At 46.1% G+C, this 17,538-nt stretch overlaps 1 long non-coding RNA gene across 1 annotated transcript; it reads left to right on the top strand.

Moving 5' to 3' along the window:
* Positions 1-764: 764 nt before the first annotated feature.
* On the top strand, positions 765-17,100 carry LOC102148808 (uncharacterized). The gene is made up of 6 exons (XR_011428795.1): positions 765-1,433; positions 9,433-9,532; positions 9,971-10,052; positions 11,626-11,792; positions 12,931-13,032; positions 14,576-17,100. It is a non-coding gene; the product is annotated as an uncharacterized lncRNA (long non-coding RNA).
* Positions 17,101-17,538: the final 438 nt, after the last annotated feature.

Raw genomic sequence — 17,538 nt, 5'->3', positions numbered from 1 at the left:
TCAGCCTTGCTTTCCACTGACAGAAACGTTGACTTTTCCAGATGAGATGTTCTGAGCCAACCAGTTGCTCTCACATGAAGCAGAACCACAGTCACGAGGAGGCAGCTTATCCTCGGGCCCTAAGAGGCCGGAGCTGATGCTGTTGCACTTGGCTGGATTGATGTTTAAATGTCCTCTGCCTCACAGGCAGCCTTCCCTCCGGCCGGAGGGACCCTGGATCTCTGTAACCTCTGTGAGGGGTAAAGTCTACTGTTAATCTCACTAACGAGGGGTCTGTTTCACAAACCGGCCAAGCCCTGGTTTCTTCCAAGGAGACATAACAGTGTTTTCTGCAGAGGGGCCTGTGATAAGATATCTCAGAAATGGAGTGATTTAGGGCTAGCCCGGTGGCGCAGCAAAGTTCACACGTTCTGCTTCGGTGGCCTGGGGTTCGCTGGGTTTGGATCCCAGGTGCATAGGGCACAGCTTGGCAAGCCATGCTGTCTCAGGCATTCCACATATAAAATAGAAGATGATGGACACTGATGTTAGCTCAGGGCCAGGCTTCCTCAGCAAAAAGAGGAGGATTGGCGGCAGATGTTACCTCAGGGCCAATCTTCCTCAAAAAAGAAAAGAAAAAGAAATGAGGTGATTTATAAAAAGGATGTTATTTCCTACAGAGTAGGAAGCTGGAAGATCCTTTTAGATATTATTTACTCATTAGACAGACCGATAAAGAAACTAAAGCCCAGAGCAGGGCAGTAGCTGCTGGAGGGCCCAGAGCCACGTGGTAGGAGAGCTGGGAGAGAGGCCTGGGTACTGAGCGAGCTGCTGTGTTTGGGCTGCTCTGCACATCCCCGTGTTTCTGTATTCCTCCATGCTCACGGAGTCTTCCTCAGACTTCAGTCTCCAGATGTGCCATAGTTTAATTTGGGGGTCCTCAAGTCAAAATTTCAAGAACTGAAGAATACGGATCATGAGACCTGCTGAATAACATCGAAGGAACTTCTGAACACGCCACCATTTAAGCGGAGAGGGTCCCTCCCTTCCGCTGCAATCAGGCTATTACAGGCTCGCTCTGCCTCTTACCCGCTGGGCGCAGGCCAAGCCCAGAGCCCGGAGCTCCTACTATGACTTGGCCGAGCAGCAAGCTATTCATCCACACGTCCAAGGCCACTTTTGTGCGAACAGCTTCGCATCACCTGCCCCTGGAGACTTCGGATCACCCCTCTGCTCCCCCGCCCTCCCCTGCTCCAGCCCCTCTCTGGCTGTGCAGGAGCCAAAGGGGATTTGTGATAACAGAGTCACAGGCACAGGCCCAACCCAGGCCCGAGGAGCTTGACCTGAGGCAAGAGCATAGCCCAGAACAACACACGCCACTCCCCAGCAAGGAGGGGTGGCCTGGCACTCAAATCGAAAACTCCTGGGCTTTTGATGGAAGCCATAAAACAAAGGTGAGGGGTTTCTGGGTGGGGGAAGAATGCATGATTATTTATGGCTCTGGTCTGGAGAGGAGGAGAGCAGGGAACTCTTTCCAACTTGGCGCGTGATTCATGTCCCCCGGGAGCCGCAGAGCCGCGGCGGGCGTGCGCGCCGGCAGCCCCGGGCCAGCCGCACGCCCGGCGCTCGTTTATTTATGGTGGCTTATCAGCGGCTGTGCACGGCGATAAAGTTTATGAAAAGAGGCGGCGTCGCCGGCAGGCGGGCCGGCCGCGCTCCTTTCCCACACTGATTAGGATCAGCCAGGGCTCTGGGAGCTGCAGTTAAGGATCTCGGGTGCCCGGAGCCGCGTCGCCCCCTTCCTGCCCCGCCCGCCGGCTGGCCGGCCGCTGCCCCGCGTGGGAGCCGAGGTCAGGGCTGCGGCCGGCCGTTCCGGGAGGGGCTAGGAGGGACCGCCCCGCGGGGGAGGGAGGGCGGCCCCGGAAGCCGGGAAGGAAGAGAAAAATGCCCTTCCAAGAAAAATCCGCAGTCCCCTTGTTAGGTGGAAAGGGGTGATGGGAATTTTTCTCCTTTGAAGATGTGGCGAATTCGCATCCTCTGCCTTGACTTTTCGGCATTCCTTTCCCATCGTTGCATCTTCATTGCTTTCTCGTTGCCTTCGGACTCGACTCATTTTTTTTTCCTTGTCATGACCACGTTTTGTTTGTCCCTTCAGAGGATAGTAATTAAACCCCTACCTTGCCATGGGACACCTGTGAGCGCTGCAGAGAGAGAGATTCAGAGAGGAAGAGCCCGTGGTCCTGGCTCTCAAGGTTCTCAAGGTCATAAGGACAGACAGTCAAGTATAGAGTGACAGCAGCCCGGGGTTCTGAGTAAGCGGGAGCAGACGTGGGGCTGGCGCTGCGCTGATGCTTTGGGGGCATTAATTTGTTTAATGCTCATAGCCACTTGAGGAGAGAGGTGCCATTATTATGCCATTTTACAGATGGTGAAACTAAGGCCCAGACAGGGTAAGTGACTTGCCTAAGAGGACTCAGAGAGTCAGTGGCTGAGCCAGGCTTTGAACCCAGGCAGAATGCCACAGAGCCTGTGCACCTAACCGCTAAATTTCCCTGACTCTCTAGACAGACAGTGAGCTGAGGGCGTGCAGCAGCCAGGACAGCTAATCCTGCAAGGCAAAGTCGATGTGGGCTTTCTGGGGGCGGGGGGCGGGGTGGAGACGCGTTATTCTGGTTGGGGCTTGAAGGGTCGGCATTCACAAGACAGACATGATGGTAAGAGGAAGGCAGTTTTACACTGTGGTCCTGGGTTCTCAGGGCGTGGCTCCTTTCACCTTCTGGTCTGCATTCTTTCTCCAAGGACTGAGAGAGCAGAAGTGCAGAGCCTTTATATGGTGTGAAAACGGGATGGCCTTCTTTAATCTGGAAGGTTCTATCTGCAGCTACTGAAATCCCACCAGCTCTCAAGTCTTAGCAATGGTCATCACCTCCTGGAAGCTTTCTGGACTGCCCCTTATCTCCCTGCCAATGACGACAGCAATCCTTTCGTCTCCTCTCCTCTCTTGCACTTGCCTGTACAAATGGAAGCTCTTGGGTTGGGTTTCCATCTGTCTTGATTACTAGTTGGTGGGTTCCTGGAGGGCACTGGTGGACTCCCTCCTCCTTACCCACTTCTGTCTCAGGCCTCGTTTAATATCCTGCCCATAGGAGGTCCTTAGTGACGGCGCTCGGTGAATAAATATGGGAGATCCAGAAAGCTTCTGATCTCATAGGGGCCTCATTTACTCCTTGATGGATTTCATAATCAAGCAAGCTAAAAATGGAGACGACGTGTCCCCATCAGAGAAGGTCTGGACCACCCTCTGCCAGGAGAACACAAAAGCAGAGTTACCCAAGCTCAGAGTCCCCTATAATCCCTCCAGACTGGGAGCAGGATTAGTCCTGAGGCCCGGGTGTAGCAGGAAGTCTTGTGGCCCCAGTTATGGGGAAGGGCTGTGAGGGCTGGGAGCCAGGCAGATCGTTGCATAATCCTTCTTGATTTCAGTGAAGCTTTTCCTAGGGCCACTGGCGTGGTGTGGACATTTGACTCCAAAGGGTATGGTGTCAACTATGAGCACCTGTCAGCGCCACTGCTCAGGGGGTCAGGGCGGTGTCTTGTGTTTTGTTGTGTTTTTTGTTTGTTTAGAGCTAGCTTTTAAAAAATTTAATTGGAAAAGTAGTACATGCACATGATTTAAAAATTAAAATGGGGACCGGCCCCATGGCGTGATGGTTAAGTTCATGTGCTCTGGTTCAGTGGTTCACCAGTTCGGATCCCAGGCATGGACCTATGCAAAGCTCATCAAGCCATGCTGTGGTGGTGTCCCACATACAAAATAGAGGAAAATTGGCACAGATGTTAACTCAGGGCCACTTTTCCTCAGCAGAAAAAATTAAATTAATTAAAAATTAAAATTAATTAAAATGAGTCAAAAGGATATACAATGAAAATTCTATCCCCCACTGTAGACTCCTTAACTCATCCTCTCCCTCCTCAAGGGCAGCCATCAAGAGTTTCTCTTCCCAGAAATGCTATATACACATATATACAATATTTTTGTGTTTCTTATCATGACCTAATGAGGTGGCTGTGAACAGACTCAACGCGTTTGCACGTGATGGTGATGTTGTTATGGTTGTTGGTGCTCTGGAAAAGAGGGTTAAGGTTTATTGACCTTGAGAACTAGAGAAGTTGTCTTGCACATTCTGAATAACGTTTAGTAATAAAAACTGTTTAGTAATAAAATCTGGATATCTCAAATACTACCTGGAAAAAGACTGATCTGGTCCAAGGGTAGTGGAAACAGGATCTGCGAAGGCAGAGCTGGCCACAGATTTGATCTGGATAGGAAATGCTGCCAGGGAGGTTCATGAGTATAACTGGTAGAGCTCAGCAGATTATTTGTTGGGTAGACTCATTAAAGTATTTATAAATGTCCTGTTATTTGTTGGTTACTCTGTTATACACTGGAAGGAGGGAGAGTCATAGAGGTGAAAAAGATAACTTATAATTGAATAAGAAGAACCCAAATACATTCACCTGATGTTACAATAAAGGGTGCCCTCAATAGACTGGTTGATGGAACTGGCATCATTTAATCTAGACAAGAAAAGGACAAAAGGTGACTTAATTATTTAAAGTGCATGGAAAAGTGAGCTAGGTGTCCCTAGGTCTCCCCACCTGAGTACAGATGACTTCTTAGTGGCACTATACCCTAAGGCTGTCTGTAGCAAAGGATTTCCAGACCTCTGCACAGCCTCTCTGAGTTGTCCTCGGACCCCCCTGGGGCTGTTCCTGCTCACCACTCTAGTTACCCCTGGGCACCGCTAGGTGCTCTGGAACCAAAGCTCTGGGGAATGAGAAGAAGGTTCTTTGCTCCCTTCCCTATGTGTGATCTTCCAGCTGTGCGGTCCCAAAGTTCTTCTGTCTGCACTCTGGTTTCCCGCAAAACTCCAACTCAATGGTCTTTTCAGTTTTCCTTATGGTCCTGCTGCTCTTGATAGGACTCAGATATGAATCCAAAGTCTGTTTGGCCAAGGGATACTCACAATTAATTGTTTATCTCCTCCAATGAACAGGACTGTCTTCCTGGCTCCCCCCGGGCCTCTCAGATCTCCTTTCCCGCAGAATGAACTCCCTCCCAGGAGGCTCCTCGGCCTCTCACACAGTTGTCAGACATGCTCAGACACGTCAGACTCCAGCTTAGGTTCAAACCAGGACCTCAGTGCCCCCTAATAATAACTAGCAAGGGCTCAGTTGTCTTGATGAAAGATTCTGATCAATTGTTCCATAAGGAAGGCCAAACAAGAGGCTGTGGATATTAACGAAAGCAGGAAAGATTTTAGTGAGTGAAAAGGATTTCTTAGATCAGGATGATAAGGAAAGTTATTTTCCTCTCCCCAGGAAAAAGTCTGCCATCTGTCTTGAATAGTTCAGGAATCGGAGTCCTAGTTCTTGCCAAGCTGAGCCCTTGGTATTCCAGAGGGGGACTGAGATGTCCCACCTTTAAAATCCAATAGTAGTGGCCTTTGCCCTAGGTCAGGTAATGCAATTTTTCCATGTAAATTTTTTTCCATACCTTTTTCTTAAGTCTTAAACCTTTAGCACCTGCAGGCAACAAAACTAATGAACAAGTAGTAAACAGATATGAGTGGGGAAGCTTGAAAACCACCGATCGTGCTGGGTTTGTTGCTTTTTTTAAAGAACATGTGTGCTTGTGGTTTTATACTGCCTGCCCATAATGTAGCCATATTTTCTGCTATTAAACTTGTTCCTACTTCATGGATAGAATGAAACAGACCATTATTCCAGGGTGTTCCTGGAAGAGCCTCATGTTTCAGGAAACTCACCACGACTGTTAGTTTTCTACCGCTTGAGTACAGCCATGTGCCACGTAACGACGTTTCAGTCAACGATAGACCTCCTATATGATGACGCTCCCCTGCGATTAGTACCATACAGCCTAGGTGTGTAGTAGGCTATCCCATCTAGGTTTGTGTAAGTATACCCTGTGATCTTCGCACAACGATGCAATCGCCGAATGCCACATTTCTCAGGATGTGTCCCCGTCGTGAAGCCACATATGACTGTACACTTGAGCACCATTCTTGCAGACTCTCAAGTATTAGTTTCCTTTCCTCCTTCCCCCCCTCCCTCTGCTGTCTCACATCATGGCCCAGACTGACTCCCAGCCTCTGCCAGGCTGAAGATAACCTCTCTGTCTGGCATATCACCCATGGGCTAAATTTATTCTCAGGGGTGAGCTGGGGCTACTCTGACCAGTGACTCCAGGCAAGCATTTGAGCACCCATATCTTGGGAAGTGGAGGGGACCTACAGGGAGGAATGAAAGATGCAGAGAGAGATTGACAGGAAGCTGGCAAAGGGGCTTTGGAGAAATAGTCATGATACACAGTGACTATAGCATAAGTTGAAACAGCCTGAAGGATTTGACTGCTCCCAGCAAAGATTCCTTTTCTGTCAGTTATAATGTTACTGTAATACAACCCCCAAAGGGAAACGCTCAGTGCTAATCAGGGCTCAAGAAGTCAGTGGACTTGATGTACAGAATGGGGTGTTTCATTTTATGATGTGGCTATGGGTTACATAAGAGACTAATAAAAGAACTCCATAAAATGTGGCTTGGAACAGTGGGGTTGCAGCCTCTGCCAGAGGGTCAGCCTGCTCAGAAGTGGTTGTAGAGCAGGGCTGATGTCTAGCTGGTGTGCGCTTGTATGTGTTCTGGTTCTTAAACTACTGAAAGCCTTCTGTACCAGTTGTCAAGAGGCTGCCGCTCTTAGCTTTCTAAGCACTCTCCTGCTGCCGTGACTGCCCCTACTCCAGGACCTCCCCAGGATCCAGCGACCAAATGCAGAAAGCCTGAAAGTCCTGTTCTATGCCATGTCTCCAGTGCCACCTTGTTTCTGAGTGGCTGGTGCCCATGCAGTATCAGTTGTTAAGTACTTAAAACATCACCCGTCTTACAGCATGTCTTCCTGGGGATTGGGCCCGTCAGATACCTGTGGAGCAGAATAGGGACACAGTTTCATAAGATTGTTATTTCGGATTCCGGGCCAGTCCAGGATGCCCAAAAGAGGCTTTCTTAAGGGGTGCCTGTCACTCTCCTGGTGGCTGCAAGGACACACCCAACCGTTCCCTTGAATCATATTTGGTTACCTCAAAGGAGAGTTTTAATAGACCCAGGGACGACTTCAGGATTGAAGAGTATATTTGGAAGAAACAGACAAATTTGCATAAGGTTTCCCAACCAGGAATTGCATTTGCCATAGAATTTGTATTAGAAGGATACTTAGAAGACATCGGGTCTCTCTTCCCAGCCAGCACAGACTCCTTCTGAATCACCCGCCAACGGGGGATAGCCAACCCTTCTAGGTCATGTCTACTGAAAGGGAACTCAGCTCTTTGAAAGAAGCCTTCTGTGTGAACCAGCAGGAGCTGAAATCTTCCTAAACAAATCAAAGTGTGAACTCCTTTTGTTGAATTGCAATCTTCTTACACATCTCAAATTTTGTTCCCTCACTTAGATGGAATTGCAAGCCAAAGATGGCTCCAAAGCAAGCAATGTCATCTACTAACATGTCCTTTAGTACCAAGTAAGCTGAGAGGGCCTACAATCATTCATTCATTCAGCCAATGTTTGTTGAGTGGCCCCCAGGTGCCGGGCAGTGTGCCTGGTGCTGGAGATTCAGCACTGAGCTGAAGGTGGTCTTGCTCTGAAAGACTGCCCAGTCCATTGGGGACCCTCTTTGCAGCTACTCACAGAGCTATTGTCAATTAAGGGACCCACAGAGGTGGCCCTGAGGCCTCAAAGAACAGATAAAAGAAAACAACTCTGCACCTGAGGGCTCAGTGGTCAGAGAGAGGGAGAAGAAGAACGCACCAAACAGCCCCTCGAGGAAATAACACCGCTAGAATAGACAACCCGAGCAGAAGAAACAAGGATGTTCAAACACAGTGCAAAAAAAAAAAAGGACTTCCTGGAACTAAAACGTATTTTTAAGTGAACTACTCATTGGATGAATTAAAGCAGAATATGGGCTTAGCAGATCAAGTGGGAGGATATCCCAAGCACAGAACAAAAGTACAAAGAGATGGAAATCCTGAGGGCAAAATCAGAGACAAGGAGGCTACTGGGAGGAGACCCAAGATGTCAGTAGTCAGAGTTCCAGGAGGAGAAGAAAAGTAAACAGAGGAAGGAGAGTGAATGATTAGACAAGTGACAGAAGTCTTCGTGAGTGAAGACTTGGATTCGAGGTTTAAAAAGAACTCCTGAGTTCCCTGTGTCTGAAAGGCAGGTACCCAAGCCCATCCAGATAAAATTCGTGAGCAGCAGGTGTAAAGAGAGCCGCTTGTCCCATTCGGTACAAAGAGGAAAATGTTAATTACAACGGGAAAGGAAAGAGGTGGGTGTCGCATTTCTCACCTACAATGATGGGAACTTGGACACACCTACAAAATACTAGAGCCAGGCAAAATGCTTCTTGCTGGTTAGGTCAAAAAAAAAAAAAATGTTTCACCCAGATACAGAGGCACGTGTCTGATTAAAATACTCTAGAAAGAACCTGAAGCCAAAGAAACAGTCAACAGATAACTCAAGATAGGAGAAGATGAAGAAGAAAGAAGTCAGTGGTGAGCAATCGGGCTTCTCAGTCTCTCTCTGTCTCTGTCTGTCTGTCTGTCTGTCTGTGTCTCTCTTCCTCTTTCACTCTCAGGCAGTTCTAACAGAGGCCTCAGCTGAACCCAAGGGGGATCTTTGGAGCTAGAGTTGTTCTGAATAGAGATAAGTCTGACTTTTTCATCCGAGCCTTGACTAGTAGTTGCATGGAGGGTGCCCCAGGGAAGGGAGCATACCTGGGGGGTGGCCATGCCCTTCAGCTTCAGGCAGTTCCTGGAGAGGGATTCAGCTGTAAGCTGTCAGCAGCCAGCAGTCTTCAGCTGGAGGGAGGTTGTGGGGATACAGGCTGTGTACCCAGCATCCACAAGGCATGCGCGGTGCCGTTTATGTGAAATTATATATACACACTTAGGTATGTATGTGCCGTGGTGTGCTGGGAAATGTTTAACAATTGGCTCTGGGGTGGGAGGAAGCTCTGATTTGTAGCTTCTGTTGATTTCTGTGGTGTAAATACTTCTATCATGGCTGATATCAAACTACTAATGTGATGTCACTGCACACGGAGCTGGGACAAGATGCACACAACTGTCTATCCTGAGCTGGTGCAAGCTGGCTCCTACCCACCACTGTGCGTGCACGAGGAAATTTAGGTGCAGCGTGTGGGCAAGGGGAGAGCATGAGGGGCAGCACTGGCTCCATCTTGTTCGGTGGGAGCACTCTGTCACTGGGAGAATTTCTCTTTGGGCTCATTTTCTCTTTGTTGTCACTTTTCTAACCCTCGCCCCTACAATCCCCTGCCCTTTGACTCCCTTCACCCCAGTAAGTTGGTATTCTTTGCAGGTAGTATTCCAGAAGGAATCTCAGATCCTTGTTCATACTGGAGCCCAAGTGACCATCAAAACAAGAGGCTGCTTCTCCATAGGCAGTTCCGAGGATCAAGGTGAGAGCCATGGAGGGACTGGCAAACCTCTGGGAGGGGCCCGGCGGTGCATATTTTTGGCTTTGTGGGACATATGGTCTCCGTTGCAACTGTGGATGCCCCTCAGGACAGTCTGCCAACTCCTGCTGTGTATGATCCCATTGTATCATAAACCTCCGTGTAAGTGTTAATTATGGCTATTTCAAAGGGCCCAGAGGAAGGAACCCCTTAACTCTACACCTTCAGCGCAAACAACGCAGAGCAGAGACTTAGGCCTCGGGGGAGGTTTTGTGGTTCAGCTGGCTTTGTGAATGTAGCTTTACCCAGGAATGTTCTTTGCACTTCTTTTTCTCCATGATTAAGTCAAGCGAGGAAAAGAGAACTCCTGAATTAAAAAAAAAAAACCCAAAACACAAAACCAAAACCCCAATTCTACCAACAAACCCTTTTATCTATTAGGTTCCTGTTAATTCTGGATTTGGAAAAACATACCTGGGAAGGAGGCAGGCACTCCCACTGCATTACCTCTGAGAAAGACACAGTAAGTAGATTAACAGCAAACCAGGTCAGGCCGGGGGAGCCTTTATATGGCTAAGAAATTAAACTCTTCGGCTTTCCAGCAAGTGAATTATTTGAATGGTAGTATGAAATCCACAAGTTTTCTATTTGTAAAAATGGCTCATGTAGGACCTTTTTTGGGCATCTGAGGAGCACCCCTAGCATGGGGGTGTAGATACTAAAGCTACAGCTTTCCAAACATATTTGGGGCAAGGCTCTTTTCTCCTAGCTTCAAGTTTTCCATCTTTAAATGAATACTTTAGATTTCTTGGACAGCCTTACAAATCTTTGTGAATTTGTGCTGCCATAGATTTCTAAATGTCATTAAAATGATTAAGCCCCTTACTGAAAAGAAATTCCTTGCCTTCTGACCACTTCTTGCATTGTAACCCCATAAGGTTGACAGCATGAGAGGCCAATTCTGTTTTGGCTTCCAATTTTCTTACAATGTGTGTGTGTGTGTGCGCGCGTGTGCATGCATCTGCGTGGGTGTTTATATTTTGGTGGTGAGAGAGTTATTTTCCAATAGAAAGTCTTTGCCTTATCACTACTTTGTTGATTTCCCCCTCGTAACCAGGAAGCTTAGAGCTGAATTTAGTGTCCAGACAAGCCCGCCCTGGGTATGTTGCAATTATCTTTCGGTGATTCTTCATCTTTTCTGATTCAGAGATTTCTATGGGAATTTGATGGAAACAAGGGGGAATGCCCCAGGAAGCATCCATAGATTCCCACAAAACATGCATAGAGAGTGGATGCTCATCGCTTCTTTTGGAGATCCTCAACTACCATGTTTTATGTTTTATTTGTATTACTTTCTGGTGTCCAAAATGCTGATGTACCTGAGGACTTCGAGACACAGAGGAGATGTGGCCAAGTGTTGGAAGGGTTTGTTCGTTTGTTTGAATGCAAAGGGAAGAGATAGTCAATAGTGTCTGAGGAAGAGCATTTCTCTGGGAACGTGTCACAACTTCATCCTGCAGTCAAGGGGGAAAGTGCTAGACCAAACTGAAGCCCTGGTTTTATCACTAGCCAGTTCTGAACTTAAACCTGTCCTCACTTCAGTGAGCCTCCGTCACCTTAACTGTCACCTGAGAACACTGCACAGGGTGGTGGGAGATTGAGAGACTGGAGAAGTGCTGTCTGCACTGTGAAGTGTGGCGCCGAGAAGAGGATTCAGTCAGGCTGCTTCCTCAGGCTCCTCTGTGATCAGCACTCAGATTAAACCCTGACCTGCAGGGACATGCAGAGGCCATCACCTCACCTTGTGCAGCAATTGCTACTTGCTGATAATGCAACAGTCCCGTGCCTCCGGGAAAAAGAGGAATCTTGAGGAAGGCTCTAAGACTTCTAAGGCTTGAAATGAGCATGTAGAAACTGCCCGGCTAATGAGGCCATGGGCCATTCCTCCGGGGTGCCCACGAGAGATGCTTTTATCTACCACAGATCCTCTCTCTCCCGTCCTCCACACGTGCACACTTAGCCCCCGCTTTGAGCTGCAATGCAAGGACCAGCCCCTCTCAAGGCCTTCCCTGACTGTGTTCTGTTCTTGTCTCTAGGCCACAGGATTCTCGTCCATCTGATTCCAGTAGCATCTACCACTCGTTCTGCTCATCTGTTACTAAAGTTAAATTAAATAGTTTATGGAGTACTCACTATGTGGAAGGCTTTACGCTGATCATAATCCTATAGTGCCTTGATTAATTTTTCCAGATTGTTCATCTCTGTACGTATCATACCCCCAATGGGATCACTTGTGCTGCATGCATCCTTCCTGACATCTAGCACACGGAGTTGAGAGCTAAAGTCCATGTACGAGCTAACCCACTTCCTGCTAGAACTCTGGTATAACACGGGAGTGAGTCGAACACATAATTATTAAAGTTATATGTGCTCAATTTAAAAAGTTGGGAAATATATACAAGTATAAATTTACCCATAATCCTGTCATCCAGAGATAACTGCTTTTAATATTTTGGTCTATTTCATTTTAACCTTCTTTAATCTATGTCTCTATTTACCTAATTTGGAACATTCTGTATTCAAACTTTTATACTCTACATTTTCCCATGCCATTAAAATTTTTGAAAACATAGTTTAAATGGCTGTGTAATACTCCATTATATTGATGAACCATCATTTATTTATCAATTTCCTTATTAGACGTGTAGGCTGCTGTCAATTTTTTCATTATTACAAAAATTATTACAATGAGCAGTTTTTATACATATATCTACACATCTATAAGTCTACATATCTGATTATTTCCCTGTGATGTATTCATGGAATTTAAATTACCATCCAAGGGGTACGGAACTTTTAAAGTTCTTGGTTTGTATTACCAAATTGCTGTCAGAAAGGTTTATGTTTTCTAGTCCCATCAGTGGAGAAGAATGCCTGGTTTATCATTCCTACATTCATTATCTTTTTCAATATTTATAAATTTGATTAGAGTACATGAGTTTTAGTCTTTTACATATTTCTTTAATCATTAATGAGCTCAAACATCTTAATATATTTCTTAGCAACTTTATTTCTTCTCTGAATTATCTGTTTATGTTTTTGACCATTTTAAACAATGGAAGCGTTAGTATTTTTCTGTTGATGTGCTACTCATGCATTATTGAAGGCTTTAAAGGCCATTTTAAAATCACCTGCGTATTTTTTTATGCCACATCATCCATAGCCACCTTAGAAGAAAGACCAGTCCCAGAGGCATAGAGCAGTTCCTTCAAAGATGACCTCAGTTATTTTGGGTTGTTGAATAATTTCTTCCTTGGGTAAAAATGCACGAGAAAATGTGCTTGCAGTTTTTTCGTCAGCACACTTACTTTCTATTAAGTGGATATTTTGTGCTGAAACAGATTCGCAGATCCACCAAACCAGACGATGTTGCTGGCAGAAAAATGTGCACGCTCTGGTGTTTGTGCAAGAATGAGAAGACCTCTGTGGCGCAGTGGCAGGAGGTCAGACCATCCACTGAATTTTCTTTCTTTTCCTTCCTTCCCTCCTCCCTGCCCTCCTTCCTTCTCTTCTTCCTTCCTGTGTCTTTCTTTTTACTTTTTGTAGGTCTAATGTGTCAGGAATGGCTTGACTCGTTAGATGATACATATTTTTCAGAAAGTCTCTATTTTATCTATTTTCCTCAGATAATATAGATTCCTGAAAGCATTGAAAGCATAAAGACTTTTTTTGAAATCCATTCATAAGATGCACAAGAAGAATTCATCATAGAAACTTAAATCAATCTTTAAAAAAAACAGGCTTCGGCAACTCCCTTGAGATGGGGCTTAGCATTATCTTGATTTTACAGATGAGGCTCAGAGAAGTTGAGCAATTTGCTCAAGGTCAACAGCCAGTAAAACAACAGCACCAAACTTGGACCCAGTTCTGCTGATGCCAAAGCGCATACTCCATCTATACCACTCAGCTAGCCTAGTTAGTTATAGTTCTTAATTATGTATGATCAGAAAACCCGTAGCACATGCATGAGGCAGGCCCTGCTGGGGACAGGGCACAGTGGTGGGACATTGGCCAGAGTATTGGACTACCGGGCTAGGAGAGTCAGCAAACTCATAGATGAGAGAGAATCCTTAATGGAGGCCAGAGTGACTGTCTTCCTGACAAAATGGCCAAAGGGGAAATTGGTCACATTGATATAGAAAGGAAATGGTTAGTGAAAGGAATTAGGCAGTTCCTTTCCCTACTGAAAGACTTCAGGAGTTCCACGTGTGTGAGTCTGTTTCAGCGTCATTGTGAAAGGCTGTGGCGTTTCTAGGACTACGAGGAAGAACAATGGGCCCCAGGAAGATGGAAGTGACCCCGGTGAAGCTCTGTCAGTGTGTAGCAATAAGGCCCCAAGAGTCAGGGGAACGAGCTTCAGGTGTGGTGGGACTCGAACAGGAGGAAGGCGTGCCAGTGGATTGACAGGGGAATGGATGCTCCCTGTTTCATACGGCAGCCTCTTTCATGAGGTGTGTGATGAGTTATTTCCATTAACTGAGCTCCCCATCATGACTGCAAACAGTGCTCTCGGGAACCGGGATGTGGATGAGAGGAAGGAGCGCTTTCTGGTGGGGTGGAATAGATCCTCTAAGACGGTGGCTTTCATACTTTTTTGGACTGTGACTCGCAGTGAGGTGTACCTTTTCTATCACAAGCCGGTGACACATACATATGTATGAAACTGAAGCAATATTTCATGATACAATACTTGCCCTTATATGCAAGATACACTCTGATATTTTCTATTCTCTTCTATTTCATTTGAGCAAAAGTGCTGGTACCTCTTGCTAAATTAATTTCTCAGTCCATTAGAGGGTCATGACTTATTGAGTGAAAAATCACTGTTCTGAGTTGCACCGTGTATCAGCAAAACAGAATGTTCACAGAAGGCATCATTTGGGCTCTTAATAGCCATCATCGACAGAAAGTTACATATAGAGTTTTTTCCAAGGAGAAGAGATAAAGTATAGATCTTTTAATTCTGTTTAACCTCTATCCTTCTAGCCTGCAAATAACGTCCACTGTGGTGGATTTGGGATTGTCCAGAATGTGACTGTGTAAGGCTGGGATTGGAAGCCCGTTCTGAATATGTGCCTGAGTACCACGTCAGTTCAGCCGTGCTGAGCCTGAGCGAGGCGTCCTCCCTCACAAGCTTCCCAGGACCCCTTGGCTGTGCACACAAAGAGAAGCCGGCTTTTCTTGTTTGCGCCTTTGCTCCTTCCTATTTGATTGAATTTGAAGAGGAACTGTTTGCCTTTGGCTGCACATCCTGAATCATAATCAGGATGCTGCTGGCACAGAAAACCTGCTCCCACCCTTGCCTGAAATAACTGAACAGGGAAGTCGAGATCCTCCCCTCTCCAAACTTAAAGAAAGAGGCTCATAATTTATGGAGTGCTGGCAAAGCATCAAAAGTCAATCCAGTCACTTACAGTAAAATCAAGGAGGGCGGAACAATGAATATAAAGTGAGATTCAAACACCTCATTAAGGGAACAAAGTGTCCAGTTGACACCAGAATACTGATGCTTACATATTTGTAAGCCAGAGTCCAGTGGCCTTCTGAGAGACTTCCTTGTCCGCGGGATATGAAAGGTATAAAGCCACACCCTCAGCTTTTTCAGTCCTTCAACAAATATGCTTTGCTGAAACCATCTATCAAGCATGGTGCTACTAAGGTATATTGGTTTCTTAGGGCTGCTGACACAAATTACTATAAACTTGGTGGCTTAAAGCAACATAAATTTATTCCCTCATAGTTCCAGAGGCCAGAAGTCTGAAGTCAAGGTGTTGGGAGGGCCAGACTCCCTCTGAAGCCTCTAGAGAACTTGCCTCGTTTCTTCCAGCTTCTGGTGGCTCCAGATATTTCTTGGCTTGTGGCTGCATCACTCCTGTCTCTGCCTCTGGCTTGGCGTGACCTCCTCCTCCCTGAGTGTCTGTCTTCGGTGTGTCTCTGAGAAGGGTACTTGTCATTGGATTTAGGGCCCACTTGGACAATCCAGGCTGATCTCATCTGGAGATCCATAATTTAATTGCATTTGTGAAGACCCTTTTTCCAAATATGATCACATTCCTAAGTACTAGGGGTTAGGACTTGGTCATATCTTTTTGGGTGCCACCGTTCAAGATCCAGAGGGTAGAAAGTTGAAAAGGACAGGGTTGTTGTTCTCAAGGAGTTCAGGCTAGTAGGGGAGACAAATAGTTAAATAACTATATCGAAAGAATAACCGCATCCAAAGCTGCGTTCCAGGTGCTGAGGGATCTTAGAAGAGATTGTACTGGGAACTGATGCCGAGGTTGTGGTGGGGCAGAGGTAGGGTGTGTGTTTTTTTTTTAACCTTTGAACTCTACAATTTCCTGGCATCTAGAAATCACTATAGAACGTCATCAGGTTGAAAAGACAAGTCCAGTTTGAATAGTGAGGATTAACACCGGCCCGGCCAGATCTGTTGGGTCTGGCTGAGTTCAGCTAACCCTTTTGGTTGCCTCGAGGTTTTGGAGAGTCGGCAGGAAAAGGCGAGAAAGCCGAAGCCCATGAATTGGTTGAGATTTTTGATGGCTATATTTCTGAGAGGTGAAGAGCTGGATGCCATGAAATGGGTCATTGGCTTTCTCTGTGGCAGAGAATGGGGAAGAGGACCGCTTGCATCTGCCATCCATCCCAGGTCGGAGCGTGTGTGCCCCTGCAGGGCCACCTCGGGCCAAGGCTGTTGCCCCACTGAGATCTCCTCCTCTGCTCCAAGGCCTTGGGCCGGATGTTCTGTCTGAGCCTGGTGTGGTGGGGGAAGGCAGCTACTGCCCCAAGACATGCTAGAGAGAAGAGACAGAACTGTTACTCACTTCTTTTTTGGGACAGCATTTTTACAAGCTTTGCAGAACATCACCTGCAGCTTTTTACATTCTCCTGGGACTTTACCTTCTTTATGATTGTTTATTATATTAAAAAGGTTCTTGATAATGGCTATTATGGAATTATTGTTAATGTTCTTGTGCGTAATATGCTTGTTGTGAAAAATGTCTTTATTCCTTTTTTTTTTTTAAAGATTCACCCTGAGCTAACATCTGTTGCCAGTCTTCCTCTTCTTCTTTTTCCTTCCCCAAAGCCCCAGTGCATGGTTGTATATCCTAGTTGTAAGTTCTGGTTCTTCTATGTGAGCTGCCGCCACAACATGGCAACTGTCAGAAGCGTAGTGCGGTTCTGAGACCAGGAAGGGAACCCGGGCCACTGAAGAGGTGAGAGGACTGAACTTTAACCACCAGGCCATCAGGGCTGGCTCAGACGTCTTTATTCTTAAGGAGCGCATGCGGAAGTGTTTATGGGTGATATGTGATAATGTCTACAATTTTCAAACACTTCAGTGACAATATGGGCACATAAACCTAATAACACAAAAATGTTAAGAATTGCTAGGTCTAGGCAGAAAGTATATGGATGTTCATTGCTCTATTCTTTCACCTTTTCTCTATGCTTGAAATTATTCATAATAAAAAACTTGGAATAGATTTGGAGAAGAAAATTCTTGAAACAGAGTTTGTTGACCTGTGTTTCATGGGCTCTGGCGGGAGAGGTGGATGGGTGTCGGGGACCAGGAAGCTTCTAAATTTACGTGTAAACTTTTGTGCTGTGTGTGTGTATGTGTGTGTGTGTGTATGTGTGTGTGTGTGTGTGTGTTTCTTCCCTCTTTGTGGGGAGGGATTTATTGTTTGTGCTTCTCCTCTCATTCTCAAATGAGTCTATGACTGCCCCCCACAAGGTTAAACATCCTTGCTTAAAGCTTGAGATAAATTTGCATGCATTATACTTTTTGTAAATGGATGCAAACAGAGGAGCAGAGTCTGTTGCTTATGTATCATTAGTATTTTGTTGCAAAATTTAAATTAGATTATAAAACTAAATTGGATTCTACTTTCCCATTATCTTCATTACTGGTTTCTTGATTTTTCTTAATTAATTCTTTTCCTATCATA

Source organism: Equus caballus, chromosome 19 (assembly GCF_041296265.1).
Source record: "Equus caballus isolate H_3958 breed thoroughbred chromosome 19, TB-T2T, whole genome shotgun sequence".
In the NCBI taxonomy this organism is placed as follows: Eukaryota; Metazoa; Chordata; class Mammalia; order Perissodactyla; family Equidae; genus Equus; species Equus caballus.
The sequence above is the reverse complement of the archived record's forward strand: the minus strand, read 5'-3'. Positions and strand labels throughout refer to the sequence as shown.